This window comes from Gymnoscopelus braueri (assembly GCF_963280865.1).
Source record: "Gymnoscopelus braueri genome assembly, chromosome: 4".
Lineage (NCBI taxonomy): Eukaryota > Metazoa > Chordata > Actinopteri > Myctophiformes > Myctophidae > Gymnoscopelus > Gymnoscopelus braueri.
This window is the reverse complement of record NC_137605.1, coordinates 159,242-179,999: the sequence shown is the minus strand read 5'-3', so window position 1 is coordinate 179,999 and position 20,758 is coordinate 159,242. Positions and strand designations below refer to the sequence as shown.

Sequence of the window (20,758 nt, the reverse complement as noted above, 5' to 3'; positions counted from 1 at the left end):
TCCCCAGCGGACACGAGGATAATGAGTGAGAATATGACCACCTGTTTCCCTATTGTTTCCACAAAGCAGCTGGAGAGGCTTAACCCAGATACAGGCGGCTCTGATCGGTTCTCGGGCAACCTGTGGCCAGTGTTTGTCAACCGTACGAGAAGATGCTACCCGCTCTTCCGGGCACTAGACTTCCCTACACAACCGGCCCCGACATATATGCTCGAGATGCTGGTGCGGGGCTGGCGGCTTGCTTGCAACATAATGCACCAAGTGCCCACAGCACCAGGTCCAGCGCTTAAGGTAGAGACGGGACATTTTGAAATGCACTTTGCCAAGCCACTGAGTACACTCCTCCAATATAATGTGATCAGCTCTGAGCAGCAGTCAGCAATGATCGAAACCCTTAAGCATGGGACCTTGCCCTGCTTTGCTGGTAAGGGCGACAGTGCACCGGACCGAGTCATAAGCACCACTATGGCGATGGCCTTTGCAGCTAGCGGCATTCGGATAGTGGACACAATTAAGCCCAACTCCAGCGGGACAGTCACTGTATCAGGCCTGTTCTACTATGCTGCATGGTATGTGCTTGTGTATTTGGCCGCATTACAGCTGTCTAAGCCTGTACGCTGTAACATTTTATCCAATGGCTCCAAGGCAGATAAACAACTGCTCGATATGCTCTATCTGTCAGAGCACAATGGGAATTATGAAGTGAAGTGTTTCAATAGACGTATCCTACTTGAAGCTCTGAATATGGCTTTTGGCAAGTTCCTCACCGACTATACTATAGCATGTTTCGCTGAACTGTATGGCTCCGAGCTGGAAATCCAACTGCCATACGCAAAGGCGCTTGATAGGATACCGGGAAACATCACGAGTGCACTGGAAAGCAGGGATGCTTGGCTAGCAAAGAGCAGAGAAGAGTCTGATACTGTCATGGTAAAGGTTCCAGACTCCCAAGAGGGAGCCGGGACCCCCCCCGAGTTGCCATTTGTCTACCTGGGACCGATAGATACCTGTTCACATAGCACCCATGCCGGTCTCTCACAGCCTGGCCCCGTAGCAAAATCCGTGAATGCATTCAAGGATGAAGTTTACAATTTGTGGTATGGCACAGTGTGTTGGCTGGAAAATGTACGGGAGCAAAATCAGCATGAAAACGGGATTCGGACTGTGCTTGCTGAGAAGCTAGACAGCTCAATTCAAGTGGAAGAGATGATTCCAACTGAGTTTGATGAGAATCTACACAGTGTAATTGAAATGATGAACTCATTTCAAATGTCTTAGCTAAAATAAAGAAGAACAAACACACACACACACACACACACACACACACACACACACACACACACACACACACACACACACACACACACACACACACACACACACACACACACAAACAAACAGTATTAACATGACAGTTGTAACATGACAGTTGCTTCTCTCAAACATGTTCTGCAGCTAATTTACAAGGGAAGAGGCCTTGACAACAAATATGTTCAAGAAGGAAAAGAAAGGTAATGAGTTTTTGCAAGCTGCCTTTCATCACCTACAAATGCAGAGAAAACATGATGCAGCAGCTAACTTTTTAGATGCTGCATATGTCTTCAAAGAAACAGATCCAAAAAAGGGGATAACCTGTTTGACCCAAGCTATTGAGGCATACACTGACATAGGGAGGTTCACCCATGCAGCCATAAATCACATCTCAATTGCTGAAATATATGAGACCGAGCTGGTTGATATTGATAAGGCTATTGGTCATTATGAACAGGCAGCAGACTATTACAAGGGAGAAGGTTACACCCGCAGTGCTAACAAGTGCCTTATCAAGGTTGCAACCTATGCAGCTCAGCTGGAGCAGTACCCAAAAGCCATTGAGATGTATGAACGACTTGGAACCCATGCAATTGAAAGCACACTGCCTTATTGCATGGCAAAGGACCACTTCTTCAAAGCAGCGCTCTGTCACTTCTGTGTACATATGCTGAATGCAAAACTTGCGGTACAGAAGTACGAAGAAATGTTTCCACCCTTTTCACGTTCTCGAGAATGCAAGCTGTTGAAGAAACTTCTAGATGCCTTTGAGGAACAAAATGTGGACATGTATACCGATTCGGTGAAGGAATTTGACGATATCTCCAGACTGGACAAGTGGCTCACTACCATGCTACTCAGAATTAAGAGAAACCATACAGGAAAATGACACAGACCTGCTTTGACCCCCACAGGGGCTTCACATAAATAATACACAATAGTTCACAAATATAGTATTTACAACCAGTTTTGTTGTTGTACTACTAACCCATTTAATCTAAAAAATAAATAACAGAGTTAATAAAGAAAATACTCCCCACAACACACAACATTTTCTGCCCAAAAGTTCTCATTTTATTTCATTTAAAAGTGCTGAGGCCTCCCAAGGGACTTGAACTTCAAGTGGCAAGAGAAAAAAAATAAAAGCGTGAACAAGAACACAATCCACATAAACTGCATGAAAAATAAATAACTAATTGAATAAATAAATATTTAAAAAAATATTTTTGTCTATTACTCAGTTTGTCTGGTAATTCTGGTGTATCAACAAATAAATGACTTTTGATCTTTGTTTTTTATAAGTTGGACCTGCTCACACAAGGTCCACACTTTACTGCATGTCAGGTCAAACTCTCATTTGACACAACACTTTGGTGTGTGTGTGTGTGTGTGTGTGTGTGTGTGTGTGTGTGTGTGTGTGTGTGTGTGTGTGTGTGTGTGTGTGTGTGTGTGTGTGTGTGTGTGTGTGTGTGTGTGTGTGTGTGTGTGTGTGTGTGTGTGTGTGTGTGTGTGTGTGTGTGTGTGAGAGAAGACAGGAAGAGTTCTTATCTGTTATGCCTGAATATTACTGTGACTGCAATAAAAACAGTCCTTTGTATGAACCTTCATAATTGATTTAGCCATCAAATGGGAGTGTGGGAGAGGCCCCCACAAAGTTCATTTTGAGTTTGAGTGTTTCAGTTTGAGTTATCCTGACAAAGTGATATCAGGTCAAACGGAGTTCATTTGAGGTGTTTGAGTTATGGCTGACAAAAAGAGGAATGCACCTCCCATATCTGGATGTTAAGTTTGTTGAGACACCATCTAAGAGAGAGAGAGAGAGAGAGAGAGAGAGAGAGAGAGAGAGAGAGAGAGAGAGAGAGAGAGAGAGAGAGACCCTGAACTTAGCATTATTATCATTAAACAATATAAACATTTACTGTAACTGTAACATCACAAAACTTGGTGCTTAAAAGAAGCCTGGTCATTCAAAGTCATTTTGGTCAGTGTGAGACCTAAGAAGTTTTTGCTTTTGAGTAAGAACTCATTAATTCATTTCAGTTATGTACACATGGGGAGAACATAAGGTGAAGGAGTCCTCTCACCCCATGCTGGTAAAAGTAAAAGATGTTGTAAGACAAGATGATGAGACAAGCATTGACATGCCGGAACCTGGTGGGAGAACCAGAGATTTGGGATCTAAGAGCGATCCCCTGCCAGACAGTGCAAGATGCTGCTTGATTGCTGTTATGTTGCTGGCATTATTGCTGGCATTATTACTGGGATTGCTCTACTGGAAGAAGAGAAAGCAAACAGTCGCTGTCAGAAGGTGGAGGAGAGCATTGGGTACTGCTTTGGGTAGCAGCATCGAGCTCAGTTCGAGCTGAAAACATGTCACGAAGAGTTTATTATAATAATACAAATAAACAAAATACAAATTTCATGTGGTATGTACTTTCTTTATTTAAGTTAGCAATCTGTGAATGACCAACATTGCATATTCTTGAACAGGTTCGTGACACTTTTCTCCACACCATGTGCTGCTAGTTGCACAAATACCACGTTCACACTGTAGTACGTGTAGTTTAGCATTGGTTCAGGGAAAACCCTTAAATTCTTTCTATACATGATCAGTGGCGCCCACTTGCGTTTGGTCACCAATGTCATAGTTGCTGCGTGTGCATAGTAGGTCCTGTGCTCATCGATTTGAACCTGCACAGTGGTTACATGCGGCACATGTTCAAGTGCGCCCTCTGAGAGAGTGATCACGCTGCGGATAAGGTTGGTCACTGTGGTGACCACTTTGTGTTCAAAGTGAAAGTTACACCTCCTCATGGTCAACACGATGTTCCGTGCTATCTCTTCAAACTGCTTTGGGTTAGAGTCGGTATCCTGGATCCCGAACATATGAACAGGCGGACAGTTAGCGGTAAAAACCTCCAGCTGCCTCATCGAGAATGCTGGTTCACCATTTTTTGTGAGCCAACCTGCTCCATAGCTATAATCCCTGAAACTCAACTTTCTAGACCCAGGGTTGTTTAATCTGGGAGTTATGCGTTCTGCGAGCTGCTTGTTAGGACTAACAGTGGTCAGGGCCCATGTCAGGAAATCCTGCGCGGACATGGATGTGTCTCTCAAGCCACTGTGCAATGCTGAAGCATCGGGCATCAGGGTACGTGACACGGTAGTGACAAAGTCCTGGAGCCAGGTACAGTGGCACCTAGGTTGGCTCAGAAGCTCTTCAGTGCATCGGAAGTTTCTGGCCAAGTATCTCACAAGATCAATCGTTGTGGCATGTTCACTGATCAAGATGTCTAAAGGTAGCAGCTCCTTGGTCGGAAGCAGGCCTGCTTGTGCCGCAGCCTGAAGAGTCAACAACAGCTGAGTCATTATCCCTTCAGACCTCACTTTGTAATCTCTCAATGTACTTTCATTGGGTAGTAGCTGTGCATACTGAAACAGCATTATACCACTTGCGCTGCTACAGGATACCATTTCATTTATGGGACCATGGAAGATCTCTGGCTTTTTGGCTACAACAGTTTGCGACAACTGAACCAAATTACGCTTAAACATGGCTATGTCACCATCTTGACATGAAGCAAGAGTGACACATCTGATTGGCACCTCACCTTTGGTCTTCCTAATGATGAATATGGTTACACCTTCCATGGTTTCCCTGACCACATTCTGGGCTGCCACTAAAGCCTTGGAAGCCAAGATGGAGTCAGCCCCTAACACCTCGGGCAGCTTCTGTTCTTGCGCGCGAGTTTCACAACAATCCACTGGCTTGCTGTGTTTGATAAGCTCCCTCTGGAGCCCGCTGGGTCCTGGACACGTCTGGACATCACTGCTACATAACTTAAGTGATGTGGACTGCCTTGGCTGTAGCTTCCTTTCCCGAACTGCATGCTCACCTTCAGGTTTTCGCTTCTTCCCTGGGAAACGTTCGCGCAGTTTTCTCCCGTTGTCATAGAGCACATCCACCTTGTTTTTGTACCAGATCTCTGGCTGAATGTGATCAGGTGCCAACCTAAGTGTATCTAGTCCATAGTGAGTCTTGTTTGTTTGGTCGTACTTTGCTCCAAACTCCAAATCGTGGTGCTGGAATTTTGCCATGTGGCGTGGCACGGACACTTCAGCTGCTGAGGGTTTGATATTCGATCTTAGCTCATTGGCTACTACCACGTCTGTGGTTCTGTAAGGGCCAATTTTCACTGACACAGGTATCTGGTAATGTGATGCAGGGGACGTTGTATTCCCGATGTCGCACAATGCACAACTGTACCTAGACGTGGAGAGCAGCTTTGCGGGCGTGTACCGCTCCTGCGGGTACAGGCTGATGCACACCAGACCTATGTTGACAAACTCCTGTAGCTGGTTTGGGGTGGAACTGAGATTTTTGAGTTTCTTTTGGAAGGAGTTCCTGACGTCATTCAACAAAGGTCTTTTTTCACCATATTTCCTGATTAGCTCTGCAGCGCCGAAGGCCTTCATAGTATACTTCTCAAGGAAGGCTGGGTCATCAGGTTTGTAACAGCCCAGCATAGCCGTAAGTGATTCTGCATACGTTTTAATGCAGAAGTTGCCCCTGTTTGCTGGGTTGGAATGATGAGAGAATAGGAACTCTGAGAACCTGCATTCCCACATTACACAGTACCAACTGAACATGTCGCTTCCAAAACTGTAGTCGGAACACCACAGCATCTCGGGTGGCATGTTGATCAGGTTGCCTTTGTGCTGGTCTGGCGTGTTGAATGTGCTGGAGGTGCCAAAGTCACTGAGTTTAAACACCACAGGGAATGGTCCCCGAACATTGCACTCTGAAACCAGTATGTTCTTGCTTGTTATGTCCCTATGCTGCACAGATCTAGAGCGAAGATACTTGAGGCCAAAGAGCGTGTCAAGTTCAACCATAAGCATCACCTTGCTCACCGAATTACCCATAAAACTGGTGAACTCCTGCAGTGTCCACAAGGCTCGTTCCATGAGGATCACAGCCCTGCCGCCTAGAGTGAACTCGGCTCCGTCACACCAGTAGCCACCCAGTGTTGTCACCACGTTTGGGTGCCTCATGGAGGAGGCCAAAAGCAGTTCCTCCATCTGGCACGCTAAATGAGCGTACATCAGGAACCTATTCCTGATCATTGGCACTGATGAGTCTGCAAACTCTGGGTGAAGGGCTGTTTTTGCAACGACATTGTCCCCCAAGGCAATCGTGACACCAAATCCACCCCTGCCTAGCACATTATTGCCATCCTCAGTCAAAGTAATGAGGTCAAGGCTGTCTTGATTACCAGTGCAAGGTGTGACATCTGTCAGCAGTGTCCATTGTCCTGGTAACAGATTGGTAATGCTTCCTTCTTCTTCCCGCTTGTCTATGTATCTTCTACCAAATCTGTCCACTAAAGGGCCTGGAGGCCAAACGCCTTTCTCTTGCATGTAGCTGGACGGATTGAAACCCTCGATCAGGGGTCGGTCCTCGTATTGGATCTCAGGCACCGTGCACTCGCGCTCACCTGCATAAAAAGTTCTGTATAACATATCCAGCGGGTTTTTGGCAACAAGCTGGCACTGTTCAATCAGGAGCTCCCCTCTGGTATTGTGTCGCTTCTTGCAAATGCTAATCACAGAGAACAGGATCACTGTGTCAGGCTCACCGTCCTCCTCTTTGCGTCGGATCATTACCACAACCCACTTGCTCTTGTTTTTTAATTTTAGTTTATTCTCTCCAATGTTGATGATCACCACAATGTTGAGAAGCTCATTTTCCACTAGTAAATGTTTGAGCCGCTCCTCAATGTTCATGCCAGACACTAAGGGCTGGCATGGGCTTACAGGGTGAGTGGGACGCATGAATGAGAGCAGCCCAGAAAGGTTATCAGCTACAAAGGTACTCATGTACCACAAGGAGTGCTTCTTCGCCAAATCTCTCAGCCGTTCAGAGTAATTTGTGCCCATGTTTTAAACTGGAGTATTTACTGCTCGCTGTGATGCAAATTGTGAAGCCCCTGGTTCAAACAAAGTGTTAAATAATGTTGAGTCTGAAAAGGCAGGAGCTGGAGCTGTCACATGATGCCTCTTTGGAATTGTTTGAGCTCCTCATCGTGGCTGGATCTCCCGCAGTGGGCCTGAAGCTGAACTTGTGCAGCAACGGCAGTGAGCAGTCAACATTGGAACACCTGCGGAAAATGTGGAGGAGAGTTGAATCCCAACTTGTGAGAATGGATGACTTAATACAAGTCCACCAAATGGATTGCAGAGCTGCAAACGAGGTTATCACAGCTATCCCAGCAACGATCAGCATGGACCAGCGCAAGCTGAAACGTTACTATGTGTATCTGCTTTTCCGCTACTGTATGTCTGTTTTGATTAGCTCCCGGAAGCAATGTTGCATTCCCAGTACGTACCATACTTTGAAAGACATTCCAGCAGCTTGGCTGTCACACAATTGTTTGGGTTCCTACCCCTCAGCTCCATCCCACACAGTCTACCCTTCTGCTCCACCCCACACAGATCAGCAGCTACAGCACCAGCGTTGTTATCAACGAAATGATTCAAATGATCCACGTGCATTTTACAGGCAGGACCGCAAGATCCAATGCCTTGAACCGGGAGGGAGCCTGTTGAGTTCAAAACAGCATCCGCAAGAACAACCGGAAAATGTAGAGTGGACACAATATCAACAGCAAGCTAAAAGGTCTTTTTCCCCATGCTATAAAAGCAATAGGAAAGATTCAGACTCTGACTGATGAAAAATGGATGACTTCATTCTTAACCAGTGAGAGGAGTAAAACAGAAAGGCATATGTTATCATCACCCTCATCATCTTCATCATCATCAGTGTGGCCTGGCTTGTTTTCATAAAAAAAAGGAACAGGACTACCAGATCGTGGCAGTGGCTAGATTTTTTTCTTTGTATGTTCATTTATTTCATTGGTATGGGTTGATATGGCATGTAACTGTTTGTGATGATATCAAATGTCTGTACTTGTGAGAAATAAACACACCAACAAAAGAAACAGGCACAAGGTGAATGATGTTTTCTTTGTTATTTATTTTATCAACTCAAAATAATAACAAAAAATAGATACAGTAAAGAAAATCTTGACAAAACAAGGTTGAAGCACCTAAAAAGTATCACATGCATAGATAGGGAGTGACCTTTGCGCACCTATCAGTATGTGTGTTTGTCTCACAAGGAAGGTTCAGGGTTTTGCATTTTTTGCTTGTGCTACTTTCTTATGCTCAAGAAGAGGATGTTTCTTTTTTGAAAAAAAAATCTGTTCCACCATGTTCCTACTGCTGTCTAGGGGTCATGGTTGAGGACAAGTCTGAGCGGTACATCAACCCCGATTCATGTGCATTGAAATAGCTTTGCCTAGGATTCGTGGCTGAGACGGAGTCAGAGTGGATCAGCATTCCAGATTGAGGTGTATGGCTTGGGTACCTGCTGGAAAAATTCTGCTGCAATGGGGTTGGCAAGTAGTTTTCACAAGTCAAGTCACGCAGTTCCAGCTCATTCTTGTTCCTAAGTATGGTTCTGATGGTCATCAGGGTACCACAGGAGTGACTAATTACAACCACAACGTTCATTACAGCAATAGAAGTCTCCAGACTCTGCCACCTGGTGAGAGAGGTGACAAGGGGTCTGTACAGAAGTTCCATGCAACCTGCCACCACGGCCAAGACTAGTTCCACGTTGCCTATTGCCAGGCAGACCAAAACAAGCAGGGTGCTTTTTCCGTCGGTTATGCTCTTGCTGAGCCCTTGCCTGTTCGCGAGCTTCCACTTGCTTGTTCCGGAGAAGTAGCTGCTAACGAGGCAGACAACAAGCGATAAACAGCCCAGCACTACCAGGCATATGCCGCTTCTCAGGTAGACTTTCCCGTAGAGGCCTTCATCTCCTCTGCTATTGCTTGTGTCTTGGGTGCAACCAAAATGGTGGAACCTTGGTGCGGTACCCTGGGCGTTGTCAAGCAGGTACAGCACGTTGTTTGGCAGAACCAGGAAGCAAACAACTAGGGTTCTGATGATTTCGAGAGTTACGGCCAAATTACCTTTGAACTTGCTCATACTCTGCAGAGCTGCAAGTCTAGTGTCTTTGAATTTGTTTTTGAGATTCGGCAGCTTGTGTAGTAATCCACCATTGTCTTTCCTGTTGTATTTCAACATGGTTGCTATGCTTGTGACAGACTTATCACTAATAGTGCTGCATTGAGCATCTCAAAAACATTTAATAAGATGATTCCAGCAGAACCTGTCATTGAGTTCATGATGAGGAAGATCCCAGATCGGTGGGAGAGGAATAGGGAGAGGAAAAACTCAGATACCTTTTCAAAACATTGCATGTCACTTAAGAAAAAACCCGAAAGGATGAAACGCAACTTTCTCTTGTTCGCCAGGTCGATTGACCATTACCGCTGGTATATTGTCTCCGGCATAACAAGCCAGCTTAACGAGGTGTACAATTTCTACCGTCTTAAGAAGGATAGGCCTCGTAAGCATGTCAACATGATCACAGAGGAGATATACAGGTGTGCGATTGCCAGGCTACACACTCACCGGGACAGCCAGTTGTCGTGGTTGCCAGAATACATGACAAGATTTTTCAAAGTTGAAGGGGAAAAGGTGCTGAGGTACCAAAAGGAGCTACATGCACGATTGAGGGTGCACAAGCTTACGCAATACAATACAGAGAGAGTATGGAACAAGCTAAATATGTCAGCGGCGGTAGGTTCTGCAGTGGATCGGGACTGCAAGGACGTATTCAATGGTAAGAAAACAGAGGGCGAGGTGTGCTTGGTAGCTAGGCTGGTCCTAAAGCAGCTGGACGCCCTTCAGGTGAAGCCTGAGGCAGGGGGTGTGATGGTGGCAAACATTCCTAGACCTGATAAAACAAAGTGGAAAACAAAACGCTCACCAGGTGAAGCCCTCACATACCACCTGAGTTGCTTAAAAGGCTGCAAAGGTATCCATGAAGACTGGGGCATGTGCACCGAGGTAGATTTAGTTGGCAAAGACACTTTCACAGGCAAGACGCTTGTGATCGAGCTAAAAACAAGAAATAATGATGCAGTCGACCAGAAGTCACTGGAACGCTACAACTGCCAGCTATGGCTCACTTGGTTGATGTTTGCAATCACCTACCCAAGCAAAGCACAGGACACACTGGGCTACCTGGTGATCGTCAGACCAGGCTCTAGCAACGTATTAATTTACAGCTGCTACCGACCCACTTTGACCAGATCCCTCCGTGCGCGGTTTCCCTGGATCGACTGCTTTTGTCCCCAGGTTCGTGACTGCCTGACTCCCAACTGCATCAACAAGAGGGTTTCTGGGAGCAGCTCATGGTCAAAAGAGCTGGTTATGCCATGGAGTCTCTGGCATCAGGGCACAGACAACAGGGACCTAAGCTACAGAAATGTAATGTTCAATATTCATCGCTGGAATGAAAGTGTGCAACGTATTGGTTTGGAGAGAGCTAAAAACCAAAACACTGTTGGGCTAAAACTGTCAGCAGCTGGTCATGTTTATGGCCCTGCTGCAGACCTACTGCAGAAATCTCAGGAACATGATCAAAGTCAGGCCAGCACACAGCAAAATTGTCATGCTCAGCTAATGCCAGCACCTGCACAAGATGATCCACAATATCACATAGCGTTGACAGGCACTGGTCAAGCTGTAAATAATGAAGGATTTTGCACAGTGAAGGAAGAGAAATACGAGCAAGATGAGGAGGAGCATTACACAGATGAGGAAAAGTACAATGATGAAGAGGAGGAGGAGGAGGATGATGATGAAGAAGAGTACAAGGAGGAGGACAAAGACTGCTGCACAGCGTGTCGGACATAACGCCCTACCTGGACCTTGACCTAGCCCTATGCGCTTCTCGGTATGAAGTGGTGTTGCCCAAGTGGTGGATGGAATGCGAACTGAAGCTGGGGGAAGCTTTGGAAAAATTGAGTGTGCCTTTAATTGGGACAACTAAGCAAAAGTGCATGGTGGTGGTGGACGAGGAGGGCACGGTGGCTGCCGCTGTTACTGGAGTGACTCTGTTTGGTATGAAGGATACAAGGGTTAGGGAGTTCATTGTCAATGTACCTTTCCTCTTTTTCATCACTAGGATTCGGACCGATGGCAAGAAGGGTCGCACTATTCTGTTCGTGGGAGGGGTGAAGATTCCCACGTTTTGACTGGGGAACACCTAAAGTGTGTGTGCAAAAGAATGTGTATTTGTATGTGTGTGCTTGTGTGTGTGTTGCTTCCCTCAGTTGTTCATTTGACAGTTTTGAGGTATTCTGACTAAAGCATGAGCTGAGTAAGAGCACTGTGTGTGCAGGGCTGTGCCTCTGGCTGTGTCAGACACAGCACTCTGAACCCGCATCTGATTGGTGGGGCAGGAAGGAAGTATAGAGGGTGGAGCCTAACCCCCCAAAAAAAGCAATATAAACATTTACTGCAACTGTAAAATTACATTCTTGGTGCTGAAAAGAAGCCTGGTCATTCACGGTCATTTTGGTCATTGTGCGAGTTGAGAAGTTTTTGCTTGTGAGTAAGAACTCATTCATCAAGAAGTTATGTACACTTGGGTTTATTTCCATACTTTCCTGATGCTATGGAGCACACATGCAATAGGAAAACACAAGGGGATGGAGTCCTCTCATACTCTCAATTTTACCGTAATGGTGGTAAAAGCAGGAGATAATGTAACACTTCCTTGTCAAATTGAGAGACCTTTTGATGCTGACTACACAACAGTGGAGTGGACCAGACCTGACCTTGAACCAGAGTATGTGTTTGTCCTGCATAATGGAAGTGTGCGTACAGATCTTCTGAATCCATTGTACAAAGACCGGACATCCCTCTCTGCTAACCTGTCAATGGAGCTGTCCAGTGTGTGGTTGTCAGACACAGGAAAGTACAAGTGTCATGCTCATGGGATGATCAGCAGTGTGCCAATACAGCTGCATGTGGTAACTACTAGTAATCCCCTGCCAGACGTCACATACACTCCTGAGCCACACACTGTGATCCCGGAAGTGGGTGGAAGGAATGGAGAAAAGGTAACTACGAGCGATCCCCTGCCAGACCTGGAAGTTGGTGGAAGGAATGGAGAGAATGGAACCAAGACTGTCTCAGGGCGTGCAAGATCCGGCTTGATTGCTTTTGCTGTTGGTGTTATGTTGGTCGCATTATTACTCGGATTTTTCTACTGGAAGAAGAGAAAGCAAACTGGACTAGAGCAGCGATTTTTCTCCTGGAGGCAGAGAGAGCAAACTGGACAAGAGCAACCCATCTGACCTTTCTGTGGCAATGCTGTAATTCACTGTATAATTGAATCAATTAAAAATAAACAACATTAACTCTAAGCTCTTAGTGTGTTTTTCTTAATTAACGTAACCGTTTTAACCTTAATGCCACAGTGGAGAAAAAGTAAAGGCATAAGAGGGATACGAACCCATCCCTCAGAGTCTGACCCCTCAGAACACATTCTGACATGTAACTACACACACACACACACACACACACACACACACACACACACACACACACACACACACACACACACACACACACACACACACACACACACACACACACACACACACACACACACACAGCATATGGGAGACACACACAGAGAGAGAGAGAGACCCTGAACTTAGCACAGAGATGGCTGCAGCTGCTGTCCATGGTTCTGAAGTTTAACTGAACTTTAGCAGGTGTTGGGGCAGGGAATTCCAGATCATTGTTTTTTATAAGAACTTTACTGCAGGCTGGGTAAATCCGCTTGTTAAGTGAACATACACCTTTAACACTCTGCTATGTTTTTTGCGGGGTTTTAACATATGCTTAGCCAAGAGTTTAAAGCTATCTTCCCCAGGCTCCCTGAGCAGCGGGGATTGTTCCACACTCTGGCCCATCAAAAACAATGTATCCAATGTAATGAAACAGAACACCAAAGATGGTTTACTATTGTTTATTGATAAGATAGAGACACACACACACAGACTTACACAGCCTATACAATTCAATGTATGGTTTTCCTACCCAAAGACAGAAACAAGTTTTAGTTTTAGCATTTTTTTAAATTATTATTATGTCTCAGCCATCACACACAGTATAAAAACTGTATTAAAAATCACAGGGAAACTGCTTGATGTATTTTTTCATACATCATCTAGTAAAGCAAAATTTGTATAATCATCAGAAAAAACTTTAAATAATCCATCGAAGTAATGACTAATGAAATAAATCTGATGGGTAGGAAGGGCTAAGAACATTACTAAGAGAGTACACTGAGTGATGCTGTAGACTGTAATCATATTCTGGTGACCCTTCGCTTACATCCCGAAACATTTCGTTTCCAACATGTGTCTCCAACAACAAGGCAGCAGGAGTTAGCTGAGCTGTATCCGCTGCTTCCTGACTTGAAAACACGGCTTGCGGCAATCTGGGCGGCACGTCCGTGGCTTGCGGAAATCTACATGGCTCATGAACTGGAAACAAAACTTGAGCTGATGTGGGTCGGGCCCAAGATTGCAAGATTGTATCGGTGGCTTGTGTAAACCCGCAGTCCTGCTGCCGAAGCAGCAGCAAATTAAACGCTCCCTCCACACTCTCAGCTGCATCCGCCGCTTCCTGACTTGAAAACACGCCTTGCGGCAATCTGTCCGGCACGTCCATTGGAAACATGTTGCAGGCTGATGTGAATGGTTCTTGAGCTGAATCAGTGGCTTGCGGAAATCTACATTGCTCATGAACTGGAAACACAACTTGAGCTGATGTGGGTGGGGCCCAAGATGTATTCGTGGCTTGTGTAAACCTGCACTCATGCTGCCATGATGCGCTATACACAGGTTGGCAACGTAATATTTCCCGAGCTGGACACACAGGTTGGAAAGTTTTGCAAACAACTTGAGCTGACGTGGCTGGTGCCCGAGTGGCTTGCGTAAACCTGCGCAAGGCCTGAGCTGGAAACAAGGCTTGCGCCAATCTAAGCGTTTCCACCTTTGGCTCAACAATCACCGCTTGGTTCCAGGCATAATTCTTATTTGCAATTTCGATTGCGAATGGACCATAGGGCTGCAGAGATGCTTTGCTAGTGCTGATTAACTGTATTTGGTAATCCCTTGTCTCCCCAAGGAACTCAAATGATTCCAGCCGCCCAGGTATTTCCCCAAAGCATTTGTTGTAAAACTCTTGCAGCAAGGAGATGTCATCGCTCAGCTGCAAATGCGGATCGATAGCACTTTTGACTGAGCTCTGTACTATTGCTATCAGCTGCTGAGCCTGTTTCGGCAGGTACCTAGTCAGACCCAGTTTCCCCAGAGTGTCGGAAATAGCAATGATGCCCTCCTTCGCTCGCTGTTTCCGCATGAGATGTGCAACATCTTTCTCCTGCATGCTATGATATACTTTAGGGTGCAGACTGTCAATCAGACACGAGATCATGTCTGGTCTGAATCCCGTTCCATACCTGTAGAGCCTTGCTGGTTGTATGATCCGCAGAGTAAAACCCAATTGCAGAAAAGTAAGGATTTGTATCCTGATCAGACACAGGGTTACGTGGTAAGCCACTACCAGTTCATCCTCTTGACTCAAGTATTGCAAACCTGCTGGGTGACCAAGATTCCACGCTCCTGGCAACTCGCCCACAAACACTCCGGAGCACTTTTCGTTTTTCAGCGGGCTTGTGCACATTTGCAGCGTGTACGTTCTGGGTACGAACGAATGCCTCTGAAGTTTTGTGTGCATGTCGAGGATACGCTCAAAATCGTCAGAGTAATTGGAGTACACCAGGCATATGAGCAAACATTGCCCATCAACCCTGCTGACGGTGCCCAGCCTCAGTGACTTTCGTGTGTTGCCAATGCGTATCAGCCCTTCCGTGTGATACTCTGCTTGTTCACGAGGCATCCCGTCAGCTATGATCTTTACTCTCTTGAATGGTTCGATCCAATCTGAGGGAGGCTGCGAAAGGTCCACTGTTAGGTACTCATATGCTGAGCGTCTGCAGTCATACACTGTCACGCTGTTCTCCTCCAAAGTGTAGTTCTTTGCATCATCATTGGGCTTTGAAAGTCTGGTGCTCTTCCCTGTCTCTGCTTCAACCCCGTTCTTCCAGTTTGTTAGCAAATCATTGATTTGAGTATGTATGGGTTCTTTGAAATCGCTACGTGTGTGCCCATGCAGGTTGTTGATGGAAGGCCACTGTGCACCAAGGTTGATGTCCAGCTCATGGCTACAATGAATGGGCTGCTTTTGACTGCCAGTTACCACCTTATCGGCTGTGATGTATCTTTTCTTTGACCCCATTTTTAGTTTTTGTATGCTGCAGTGGTTCGTGATCCTCAGGGTGTGGTAGGCGTCACTGCTGAATTCAGCAGCTACGTGATCCGGCACCCCGTGCACATGCCACATAATCAGACTGCGCTCTGAAAGGCGTTTCCTCAACTCATCTTCATGATCATCATCACCTTCATCTTCAATCAAATCCTCAACTCCTGCCATGTTGCACTGAGGCTCACGGCTCTCTGAGCAGTGGCGCTTTGCATTCTGCCTGTAGTGCTGCTTTTTATACTGATCCAAAAGCCTCAGGTCACTATTGCCCCCATTGCTGTAGATATTTACCATGTTTCCACTTGATGTGGAAGGACCACTTATGCCAGTAAGGCAGCTACCACTCATCTCCGGGGTTTGGGTGCAGGACAACTCTGCAGGTGATTGGTCGATGTCATTTAACCAATACAATTGTGAATTTGATTGGACTTGAGTGTCTTCACTGGTGGACTGTCCATAGACATATTCCTTCGCAAAATCCTCAACTCCTGCCATGTTGCACTGAGGCTCACGGCTCTCTAAACAGTGGCGCTTTGCATTCTGCCTGTAGTGCTGCTTTTTATACTGATCCAAAAACCTCAGGTCACTATTGCCCCCATTGCTGTAGATATTTTCCATGTTTCCACTTGATGTGGAAGGACCACTTATGCCAGTAAGGCAGCTACCACTCATCTCCGGGGTTTGGGTACAGGACAACTCTGCAAGTGATTGGTCGATGTTATTTAACCAATAAAATTGTGAGTTTGATTGGACTTGAGTGTCTTCACTCGTGGACTGTCCATAGACATATTCGTTCGCTTGGTTTTTCCATGCTCTCTGGCAAATATTTGTCTTATGCTGGTTCTCCATACTGGTTAAATGCAACCTCTAAACGTGTGTATGCAGTGTTATGCAATGATGTTATTACGCCACATAAGTAGTTTGAGCACAGCATCAGCCTTGGACACAAAGGACTTTTGACGACACACACTCCCATCTCCATGCCCATTCCCTTCCCCTTAGGGAGGTAGTTTAACAGAACCTGCATCTGCAATGTCCCCATAACAGACCAGTGTGCGGACTTTCTTGATCACTTTCACTACGTAAGACTCGCTCTGCACTCGACCATTTACCTCCACAGAATATGTCCCACTGTTTTCTATCGTCATGTTCTTGATGACCAACAATCCAGTTACTTTAGTCAATTCTGTGCTGTTTTTGAATGGCCCGTAGTAGTACACCTCAGGACCAAAGCCCTCATCCCATTCTGCCACTTTATTTGGGCCAAATTTCCACAGGACGCCAGTTATGTTTCCATTAACAGAAGTAGGTTCTGGAAACAATTTAAGGGCCGATGGCTTCGCTATAATTAAGAAAACAGGCCACATAAATGTATTCATTGTACCCTTGGTTCTTTATTCATGACAAACACAAATGCAAATACATTTTGTAAAAGACACCATTGTTTCCAAATTGGTCCAAATAATCCATATTCCATCCGTTTAACCGAAGCAGACAATTTATCTACCTTTCCATTCTGGCTCATCCAGTCTGGTTTTAATCATATTCATATCGCCCTGCAGAGCAGTAACCCTCTCAGCGATGATTTCCAGTATGCGGTCTCTGGCTGAGATGTCATCCGCAACGCGTTTCAAGTCCGAGATCAATGTCAGGATGTTGTCCAACTTGTGTTCTTTCTCAGAGAGCGATGCCAGGTTGGTGTCTCGCTTGGACTCTCTCTCCAAGATCGATGCCAGGATGGTGTCCAGCTTGGTGTCCAGCCTATGGACTCTCTCGTTGATGTTATTCATGTCGCGCTTCAGTTCAGTGATTGTGTCCAGCTTGTGGACTCTCTCGTTGATGTTGGTAAATTGATCACTGTGCTCCACACTGACAAACGGGTTGGTAAATTGATCACTGTGCTCCACACTGACTGGGTTTGTCATTTCACAGAAAAACTGTTTAACCTTCTTCCCTTCCTCATCATCGATGATGTCCAGCTGTTCAGGGGTCAGTCCAGACCCCATCCATTGCCCTTCATCTTTCTTCCAGCGATAGGTGACCAGACCTGCATCTGCAATGTCCCCATAACAGACCAGTGTGCGGACTTTCTTGATCACTTTCACTACGTACGTCTCGCTCTGCACTCGACCGTTTACCTCCACAGAATATGTCCCACTATTTTCTATCGTCATGTTCTTGATGACCAACATTCCAGTTACTTTAGTCAATTCTGTGCTGTTTTTGAATGGCCCGTAGTAGTCCACCTCAGGACCAAAGCCCTCATACCATTCTGCCAATTTATTTGGGCCAAATTTCCACAGGACGCCAGTTATGTTTCCATTAACAGAGGTAGGTTCTGGAAACAATTTAAGGGTCCCTTCCAATGGTATGTAGTTCACATCTCGTTGGGCTGATGACAAGCTGACCAGTGTGCAGTTGGTTGACTGAATTGAACAATCCAGGGGTGGCTTGATAGCCACCGATGGCTTCGGGACTTTCTTGATCACTTTCACTACGTACGTCTCGCTCTGCACTCGACCGTTTACCTCCACAGAATATGTCCCACTGTTTTCTATCGTCATGTTCTTGATGACCAACATTCCAGTTACTTTAGTCAATTCTGTGCTGTTTTCAAATGGCCCGTAGTAGTCCACCTCAGGACCAAAGCCCTCATACCATTCTGCCAATTTATTTGGACCAAATTTCCACAGGACGTCAGTTATGTTTCCATTAACAGAGGTAGGTTCTGGAAACAATTTAAGGGTCCCTTCCAATGGTATGTAGTTCACATCTCGTTGGGCTGATGACAGGCAGAGTCCAGCCAGTGCCAACAAGCAGACACACCACAGAGCTCTGAGGTGACTCGCCTTCATGTTGATGACAACTGACAACCACTTATTTTATGGGTGGTGCATTTACTTTTAATAATCTCCACCCTCCATAAAAAGCAGTTGAATATGAAGAACGTGTTTATGCAGTGTTATGCAATGATGTTATTACGTCACATAAGTAGTTTGAGCACTGCATCAGCCTTGGACACAAAGGACTTTTTGAGATGAGTTGTGCACAATGCCTTGGTTAGACTCATGGATGGGTCCAACTATTAATTGTACTATTAAAATAATCATTTTACACTTTGCCTATTCCAAAATAGCAGATCTACAAGCTCATAGCACGGCACCGAGTGCCACGCTACGAGCTTGTAGATCTGCTATTTTTGAAAAATCATGAAAATATGTGCAAATCTTCTATTTCATTCATTTAAGACATGCTGAGGTTATCTGTAGTGATACCTCCCTGTGTTCCCTGCTTCTCAGGACGCCATTGTTTACAAACACCAAATATTTAGTACAAACACATAATATATACTGGGAATTACAGTTCAGAGGCATTACATTAAGAGACAATAACGATAGGAGGCACAAGAATTTCACCATTCAAGTTCAGATATTTATTTTTTACCACTCATATCATGATCAGTTACAACAGTGCAACAAACTCTGCATGTGATATCCTGTATCTGTCTCTGTTTCACCTGAGTGAGCATGGCTCAAAGGAGTTAATAGTTTTGATCTGGTTCTTGCTCTACTTATAAATATCCTTTTTGGTTTCTGATAAACTCCTCCCTATACGACAAATGCAACGTGAAGCAAGTGTCTCATAGTCCACCAGTAGCTCAGAAAAGATGGTCCACTTGCATGAGGGGCATGTGGTGTAAACCTGTGTATAGTCAGTAAATGTCAGCGTGTTCACTGAGTCTGTGCAGAGGGGCAAGTAAAAGGTTGGGGCCTTGCAGCAAGAAGAGGTGAAGGCCATCCTATCTATCTCAAACTCCACATCGATGTTCTTTGGGTTGCGCTGCACCTCTGAGGAGCGAAAAGTCTGGTTTTTAAGACATCTTTTGCAGCGAACGTCACCTTCTCCGACCCGCGGCTTTCCACGCGGCTGCTCAGAAACCAGCTGTATCTGCTCGCAGGTGGGCCTGATCCAGTTTACATGGCAGTTGAGCACCAGGTACAAGTAGGTCTGCAGGCGCTTGTCGCATTTTGAGAGCTCTTCAAATTTCTCCTGATTAATCAGTTCTACAGCGGGCTTCAACCAAGGCATGTATGCCTCTGCCAGTTCCAGCGGGCTGTCAGTGGTGTAAGCCATGGCCAGTGCAAAATAGCAGCTGAGTTCTGACTCAATGTTTTTGTACAGAGCGAAGCCTGTATGCTTTACGGTCTGAAAAGCCTTGGTAAGCTTGTCATAGTATGACAGCTTGCACTTGACAAAGCTCAGCTCACTCCAATGGACACCCCAGCACTGCCCTGATCTTTGCTTCCTGCTCCCCCTTGTCTTGGAGCGAACATGGCTTGAGGGAGCAGAGCCCAGGTTTAGGATTCTAGCTGCATCCCTCACCTTTCTTAGCTGGATGGAATGCTGTGTGTTTTTAATAGCCAGATTCCTTGACAAGTAGCTATAAAAGTGTGCCATCAGCCCCAATCTGAGCATTGCCTTCTTGTCCTCCCTTTGTGAAACTGCTGCTCTGCTTTGAGTCCAATTGGTATTTCCCAGCTCGCCTTCAGAAAGCAGCTCCACAGCGAGGGTGTCCCAGAGAAGGAGGCAGATTTTGTATGCCTCTCTGCAGCACGGAGCATTTGTCTTGCATGTTAACAACTTCACCACTTCCCCCCTGGCATCGTTGGCTGGAAAGCCTTTACGAGTCCTAGAATGGAAAGTGCTTGATGTGACACATTGTATGTAAGCCTCGCTGAGGAGAGCTTTTGCATGATGTTTGGGTCTGACACCATAAATTACCGGGTCGAAGTCCAGGTCTGTCCCATGACTCATGTCCTCATCGAGTCTCTGGCACTCATCCATGTCTTCTGCCGAACACACAGGTGCTAACTTGCCAAAGTGATGTTTAGGGGCGGAGTGTCAAGGGCACACTCACAAGTTAAGTGAGAACTCTTGTGGTATATATATAACCACTGACTGCACATTCTTTCACAGTCAGTGCCCACCCTTGTTACTAACACTATTGTGGATCAACATGCTGAGCCTGTATACATAACATAGGTTTCATCTGCTTTTGCGCAAAAATGAGCAAGACAAAAATGAGCAAGACAAGAGTTCACAACGAGGCAGAAGGGGAGGG

The 20,758-nt window shown here is 45.7% G+C and overlaps 1 pseudogene across 1 annotated transcript; it reads left to right on the top strand.

Annotated features, from left to right (window-relative positions):
* Positions 1-1,489: 1,489 nt before the first annotated feature.
* Positions 1,490-2,216, top strand: LOC308084502 (alpha-soluble NSF attachment protein-like; annotated as a pseudogene). Its single transcript has one exon. The product of its transcript is annotated as an alpha-soluble NSF attachment protein-like (transcript).
* Positions 2,217-20,758: the final 18,542 nt, after the last annotated feature.